General features: G+C 53.9%; 1 protein-coding gene across 4 annotated transcripts in view; it reads left to right on the forward strand.

Moving 5' to 3' along the window:
* LOC123748658 (tyrosine-protein phosphatase non-receptor type 13) overlaps positions 1-7,661 on the forward strand; it is a 182,933-nt gene that overhangs the window by 156,357 nt on the left and 18,915 nt on the right. The gene's annotated exons all lie outside the window — the stretch shown is intronic.

Consider the following 7,661-nt stretch of genomic DNA (forward strand, 5'->3'; position numbering starts at 1 on the left):
TTAAATATGCTTTAGATGCTAAACAATTTATATGTTAAATATCACCACATTTGGGGGCGTACAATGAAGAAAACTATATTGTTCATTTATTTGCTTCATCGGATTACAGAGTTATACAATAGTGAACAATTACAAACAGTAAAGTTGGTGATGAGGCGAGACTGTAACACTGTTGACCAGTTTAGACATTGTAACAACATGACGGAGTACAATAGTCCAACTCACGCACGTGACATGACAGTGTGAACCTTTGACATGACAGTGCCAACATGTGACATGACAGTGCCAACCTGTGACATGACAGTGCCAACCTGTGACACGAGTGCCAACCTGTGACACGAGTGCCAACCTGTGACATGAGTGCCAACCTGTGACACGAGTGCCAACCTGTGACATGATAGTGCCAACCTGTGACACGAGTGCCAACCTGTGACATGATAGTGCCAACCTGTGACACGAGTGCCAACATGTGACACGAGTGCCAACCTGTGACACGAGTGCCAACCTGTGACACGAGTGCCAACCTGTGACATGACAGTGCCAACCTGTGACACGAGTGCCAACCTGTGACATGATAGTGCCAACCTGTGACATGACAGTGCCAACCTGTGACATGACAGTGCCAACCTGTGACACGAGTGCCAACCTGTGACATGATAGTGCCAACCTGTGACATGACAGTGCCAACCTGTGACATGACAGTGCCTACCTGTGACATGACAGTGCCAACCTGTGACATGACAGTGCCAACCTGTGACATGACAGTGCCTACCTGTGACATGACAGTGCCAACCTGTGACATGACAGTGCCAACCTGTGACATGACAGTGCCAACCTGTGACATGACAGTGTGAACCTGTGACATGACAGTGTGAACCTGTGACATGACAGTGTGAACCTGTGACATGACAGTGTGAACCTGTGACATGACAGTGCCAACCTGTGACATGACAGTGTGAACCTGTGACATGACAGTGTGAACCTGTGACATGACAGTGCCAACCTGTGACATGACAGTGCCAACCTGTGACATGACAGTGCCTACCTGTGACATGACAGTGTGAACCTGTGACATGACAGTGCCAACCTGTGACATGACAGTGCCAACCTGTGACATGACAGTGCCTACCTGTGACATGACAGTGCCAACCTGTGACATGACAGTGCCAACCTGTGACATGACAGTGCCAACATGTGACATGACAGTGCCAACCTGTGACACGAGTGCCAACCTGTGACACGAGTGCCAACCTGTGACACGAGTGCCAACCTGTGACATGAGTGCCAACCTGTGACACGAGTGCCAACCTGTGACACGAGTGCCAACCTGTGACACGAGTGCCAACCTGTGACATGACAGTGCCAACCTGTGACATGACAGTGCCAACATGTGACATGACAGTGCCAACATGTGACATGACAGTGCCAACCTGTGACATGACAGTGCCAACATGTGACATGACAGATGGAAACAGCACAACCCAAGGGTTATTATTGTTATATAAACCTCGTGATGCCTCGGAGCTCACAAACTATTAAATTAAGTCGTCATGATTGAGGGAAGATGTAGAGGTTTCGTAAGCGTGGGTTAAGTTAGGGGGGGGGTTGACTCCCCCCATTCGGCACATATATGGCCAGAAGTAAGACTGGAAAGCATCCAGGTGTGGGGCCAGTAGCAGTGTTGTGTGCTACGCCACTCTGGTCATGGGTACCGGAGAGAAGGGGCTCGGTTCCAAGGACCTTCAGGTTGGCTAATGGTTATGGATGGAATCGAAAAAGGTTGTGAATAGGTTGTAGCAAGGTTGTGAATAGGTTGTAGCAAGGTTGTGAATAGGCTGTAGCAAGGGTGTGAATAGGTTTACCTGGAGAGAGAATGTTTCGAGAGTTCTTCTATTCCTAGAGCCCTGCCTGGGTCCAGGCTGAAGAAAGGTTGTGAATAAGCTGAAGAAAGGGTGTGAATAGGCTGAAGAAAGGTTGTGAATAGGCTGTAGAAAGGGTGTGAATAGTCTGTAGAAAGGGTGTGAATAGTCTGTAGAAAGGGTGTGAATAGGCTGAAGAAAGGGTGTGAATAGTCTGTAGAAAGGGTGTGAATAGGCTGAAGAAAGGGTGTGAATAGGCTGAAGAAAGGGTGAAGGTGGGTATTAGGGTACGAAACAGTAGCATAATAATATAAACATTAAATAAACACTGAATCCTTAAATCGACGCAAAATGGACATTGTATGAACATTAGTGGCGGTACCACTGGTCTGCGCCTGAGGTGTGTGTGTGTGTAGTGAAGGGTACACGGTACTGGTACCCGGAGGTGAACTGCGGGTACCACGGGGGTCTGGGCTGTACCGTTGGTGTGGTGCCTCCCAGTGATCCCAGCCCTCCTGGGGGCTGTGGTGTCTGCTGGCTCTGCGGTGGCGTCTGAGGCCTTGGAGGTGGCGTCTGCGGCCTTGGAGGTGGCGTCTGAGGCCTTGAAGGTGGCGTCTGAGGCCTTGGAGGTAGCGTCTGAGGCCTTGAAGGTGGCGTCTGAGGCCTTGGAGGTGGCGTCTGAGGCTTTGGAGGTGGCGTCTGTGGCCTTGGAGGTGGGGTCTGCGGCCTTGGAGGTGGCGTCTGAGGCCTTGGAGGTGGCGTCTGCGGCGTTGGAGGTGGCGTCTGAGGCCTTGGAGGTGGGGTCTGTGGCCTTGGAGGCAAAGTGTTTATCTGAGGAGGCACCGTCTGCGGCCTTGGAGGCAAAGTGTTTATGAGAGGAGGCACCGTCTGCGGCCTTGGAGGTGGCGTCTGAGGCCTTGGAGGTGGGGTCTGCGGCCTTGGAGGCAAAGTGTTTATGAGAGGAGGCACCGTCTGCGGCCTTGGAGGAGGCGTCTGAGGCCTTGGAGTTGGGGTCTGCGGCCTTGGAGGCAAAGTGTTTATGAGAGGAGGTACCGTCTGCGGCCTTGGAGGCAAAGTGTTTATGAGAGGAGGCACCGTCTGCGGCCTTGGAGGCAAAGTGTTTATGAGAGGAGGCACCGTCTGCGGCCTTGGAGGCAAAGTGTTTATGAGAGGAGGCACCGTCTGCGGCCTTGGAGGCAAAGTGTTTATGAGAGGAGGCACCGTCTGCGGCCTTGGAGGTGGCGTCTGAGGCCTTGGAGTTGGGGTCTGCGGCCTTGGAGGTAGCGTCTGAGCCATTGGAGGTGGCGTCTGAGGCCTTGGAGGCAGTGTCTGCGGCCTTGGAGGCAGTGTCTGCGGCCTTGGAGGCAGCGTCTGCGGCCTTGGAAGCAGCGTCTGTGGCCTTGGAGGTGGCGTCTGTGGCCTTGGAGGTGGCGTCTGTGGCCTTGGAGGTGGCGTCTGTGGCCTTGGAGGTGGCGTCTGCGGCCTTGGAGGTGGCGTCTGAGGCCTTGGAGGTGGCGTCTGTGGCCTTGGAGGTGGTGTCTGTGGCCTTGGAGGTGGGGTCAGTGGCCTTGGAGGTGGCGTCTGTGGCCTTGGAGGTGGCGTCTGTGGCCTTGGAGGTGGTGTCTGTGGCCTTGGAGGTAGCGTCTGCGGCCTTGGAGGTAGCGTCTGAGGCCTTGGAGGCAACGTCTGAGGCCTTGGAGGTAGCGTCTGTGGCCTTGGAGGTGGCGTCTGTGGCCTTGGAGGTGGGGTCAGCGGCCTTGGAGGTAGCGTCTGAGGCCCTGGAGGTGGCGTCTGCGGCCTTGGAGGTAGCGTCTGAGGCCTTGGAGGTGGGGTCAGCGGCCTTGGAGGTGGCGTTTGCGGCCTTGGAGGTGGCGTCTGAGGCCTTGGAAGTAGCGTCTGAGGCATTGGAGGTAGCGTCTGAGGCCTTGGAGGTGGGGTCAGCGGCCTTGGAGATAGCGTCTGAGGCCTTGGAGGTAGCGTCTGCGGCCTTGGAGGTAGCGTCTGAGGTCTTGGAGGCAGCGTAGATGGCGCGTGGGGCTTGGAGGTGGGTCTGTGGCCAGACAAGTGTGGGTGCTGAGCGAGGGCTGTGTACTGCTGGAGCTGCTCCCTGGTCACGTCTACCTCATAGGGCGCCGCCCCTGGCACCTGGACCTGCAGGAGGCGAGGCACACCACACTGTTATGTCACGCTTGTTGCATAGTCCCATCAGGTCGACCCTGTCGTCCCTGTCGACCCCTGTCGACCCTGTCGTCCCTGTCGTCCCTGTCGTCCCTGTCGACCCCTGTCGACCCTGTCGTCCCTGTCGTCCCTGTCGTCCCTGTCGACCCTGTCGACCCTGTCGACCCTGTCGTCCCTGTCGACCCCTGTCGACCCTGTCGTCCCTGTCGTCCCTGTCGTCCCTGTCGACCCTGTCGACCCCTGTCGACCCTGTCGTCCCTGTCGACCCCTGTCGTCCCTGTCGACCCCTGTCGACCCTGTCGTCCCTGTCGTCCCTGTCGTCCCTGTCGACCCTGTCGTCCCTGTCGACCCCTGTCGACCCTGTCGTCCCTGTCGTCCCTGTCGACCCCTGTCGACCCTGTCGTCCCTGTCGACCCTGTCGTCCCTGTCGACCCCTGTCGACCCTGTCGTCCCTGTCGTCCCTGTCGACCCTGTCGACCCCTGTCGACCCTGTCGTCCCTGTCGACCCCTGTCGTCCCTGTCGACCCCTGTCGACCCTGTCGTCCCTGTCGTCCCTGTCGTCCCTGTCGACCCTGTCGACCCTGTCGACCCTGTCGTCCCTGTCGACCCCTGTCGACCCTGTCGTCCCTGTCGTCCCTGTCGACCCTGTCGACCCTGTCGTCCCTGTCGACCCTGTCGACCCCTGTCGACCCTGTCGTCCCTGTCGTCCCTGTCGTCCCTGTCGACCCTGTCGTCCCTGTCGACCCTGTCGTCCCTGTCGTCCCTGTCGTCCCTGTCGTCCCTGTCGTCCCTGTCGACCCTGTCGTCCCTGTCGTCCCTGTCGACCCTGTCGTCCCTGTCGTCCCTGTCGACCCTGTCGTCCCTGTCGACCCTGTCGTCCCTGTCGTCCCTGTCGTCCCTGTCGTCCCTGTCGACCCTGTCGTCCCTGTCGTCCCTGTCGTCCCTGTCGTCCCTGTCGACCCTGTCGTCCCTGTCGACCCTGTCGACCCTGTCGTCCCTGTCGTCCCTGTCGTCCCTGTCGACCCTGTCGACCCTGTCGTCCCTGTCGTCCCTGTCGACCCTGTCGTCCCTGTCGTCCCTGTCGTCCCTGTCGTCCCTGTCGACCCTGTGCCCCTGGCTCCTCTGGGTGCCAAGTACCCTATAATCATCAATGGCACTATCCTCCTAAGATGATAATGCTTATGGCAACAGTTTGGTCAAACGTACCAATATGCACTGTTTGTCCCCAATATGTGTTACTAAATTACCCTAAATGGCATCATAGAATACTGGAACTGTAACCACAGAACCTAACGTGTCCAAGCTATCGTAGGTCTAATAGACGCTATCGTAGGTCTAATAGACGCTATCGTAGGCCTAATATAGTACATGTATGTTCCATATTAGCCTTGCAATGTTTAAATTTGGTTTGTAGCTTTTTTCGGACTATGAAATGAATAGTATAATATTTGAACTGTTTGAGGGTTAAAGGGTGTGTGTGTGTGTGTGTGTGTGTGTGTGTGTGTGTGTGTGTGTGTGTGTGTGTGTGTGTGTGTGTGTGTGTGTGTGTGTGTGTGTGGGGTTACCTGGTATGTGGCTCTGTTGTGGTCGATGTCGGCGAGGTGGTGGGGTAGGTCGGGGGACTCGAACACCTGGGCGTTGTACCCTCTCTCGTCCACTGTGTACCTGTAAACAAATATTGGCGTAGAAAAGGATATGTGTGGAAACATTTAATAAACACGTCCGTTCCTTGCATTAATTACATTATGTGAACGTGAGAATACAGTAAATTGCAGAAGGCTTATTGGTCCATACATGACAGCTGCTATTGGTCCATACATGACAGTTGCTATTGGTCCATACATGACAGTTGCTATTGGTCCATACATGACAGCTGCTATTGGTCCATACATGACAGTTGCTATTGGTCCATACATGACAGCTGCTATTGGTCCATACATGACAGCTGCTATTGGTCCATACATGACAGCTGCTATTGGTCCATACATGACAGTTGCTATTGGTCCATACATGACAGCTGCTATTGGTCCATACATGACAGTTGCTATTGGTCCATACATGACAGTTGCTATTGGTCCATACATGACAGCTGCTATTGGTCCATACATGACAGTTGCTATTGGTCCATACATGACAGCTGCTATTGGTCCATACATGACAGCTGCTATTGGTCCATACATGACAGTTGCTATTGGTCCATACATGACAGCTGCTATTGGTCCATACATGACAGTTGCTATTGGTCCATACATGACAGCTGCTATTGGTCCATACATGACAGTTGCTATTGGTCCATACATGACAGCTGCTATTGGTCCATACATGACAGCTGCTATTGGTCCATACATGACAGCTGCTATTGGTCCATACATGACAGCTGCTATTGGTCCATACATGACAGCTGCTATTGGTCCATACATGACAGCTGCTATTGGTCCATACATGACAGCTGCTATTGGTCCATACATGACAGCTGCTATTGGTCCATACATGACAGCTGCTATTGGTCCATACAGGACAGCCCCTATTGACCCATACAGGACAGCCCCTATTGACCCATACAGGACAGCTGCTATTGACCCATACAGGACAGCTGCTATTGGTCCATACAGGACAGCCCCTATTGACCCATACAGGACAGCCCCTATTGACCCATACAGGACAGCCCCTATTGACCCATACAGGACAGCCCCTATTGACCCATACAGGACAGCTGCTATTGACCCATACAGGACAGCCCCCTATTGACCCATACAGGACAGCTGCTATTGGTCCATACAGGACAGCCCCTATTGACCCATACAGGACAGCTGCTATTGGTCCATACATGACAGCTGCTATTGGTCCATACATGACAGCTGCTATTGGTCCATACATGACAGCTGCTATTGGTCCATACATGACAGTTGCTATTGGTCCATACATGACAGCTGCTATTGGTCCATACATGACAGTTGCTATTGGTCCATACATGACAGCTGCTATTGGTCCATACAGGACAGCTGCTATTGGTCCATACATGACAGCTGCTATTGGTCCATACATGACAGCTGCTATTGGTCCATACATGACAGCTGCTATTGGTCCATACATGACAGTTGCTATTGGTCCATACATGACAGCTGCTATTGGTCCATACATGACAGCTGCTATTGGTCCATACAGGACAGCCCCTATTGACCCATACAGGACAGCTGCTATTGACCCATACAGGACAGCTGCTATTGACCCATACAGGACAGCCCCTATTGACCCATACAGGACAGCTGCTATTGACCCATACAGGACAGCTGCTATTGACCCATACAGGACAGCTGCTATTGACCCATACAGGACAGCTGCTATTGACCCATACAGGACAGCTGCTATTGACCCATACAGGACAGCCCCTATTGACCCATACAGGACAGCCCCTATTGACCCATACAGGACAGCTACTCTTAAATATAAACGACGATAAAGCCATCAAATTTAGCTTGGGGGGGACGTGGGACGGGGGGAGCTTATAGCTGTGGTGGGCAGTAGACAGAACCCACCTGACGGTCATGTAGATCCCGTCCGGACGCAGGTAGGAGTAGGAACCGGTGAGGTGTCCATCCTTCTCCCTCATCTCCTCCCTCATGT

Source organism: Procambarus clarkii, chromosome 92, assembly GCF_040958095.1.
Source record: "Procambarus clarkii isolate CNS0578487 chromosome 92, FALCON_Pclarkii_2.0, whole genome shotgun sequence".
Taxonomy (NCBI): domain Eukaryota; kingdom Metazoa; phylum Arthropoda; class Malacostraca; order Decapoda; family Cambaridae; genus Procambarus; species Procambarus clarkii.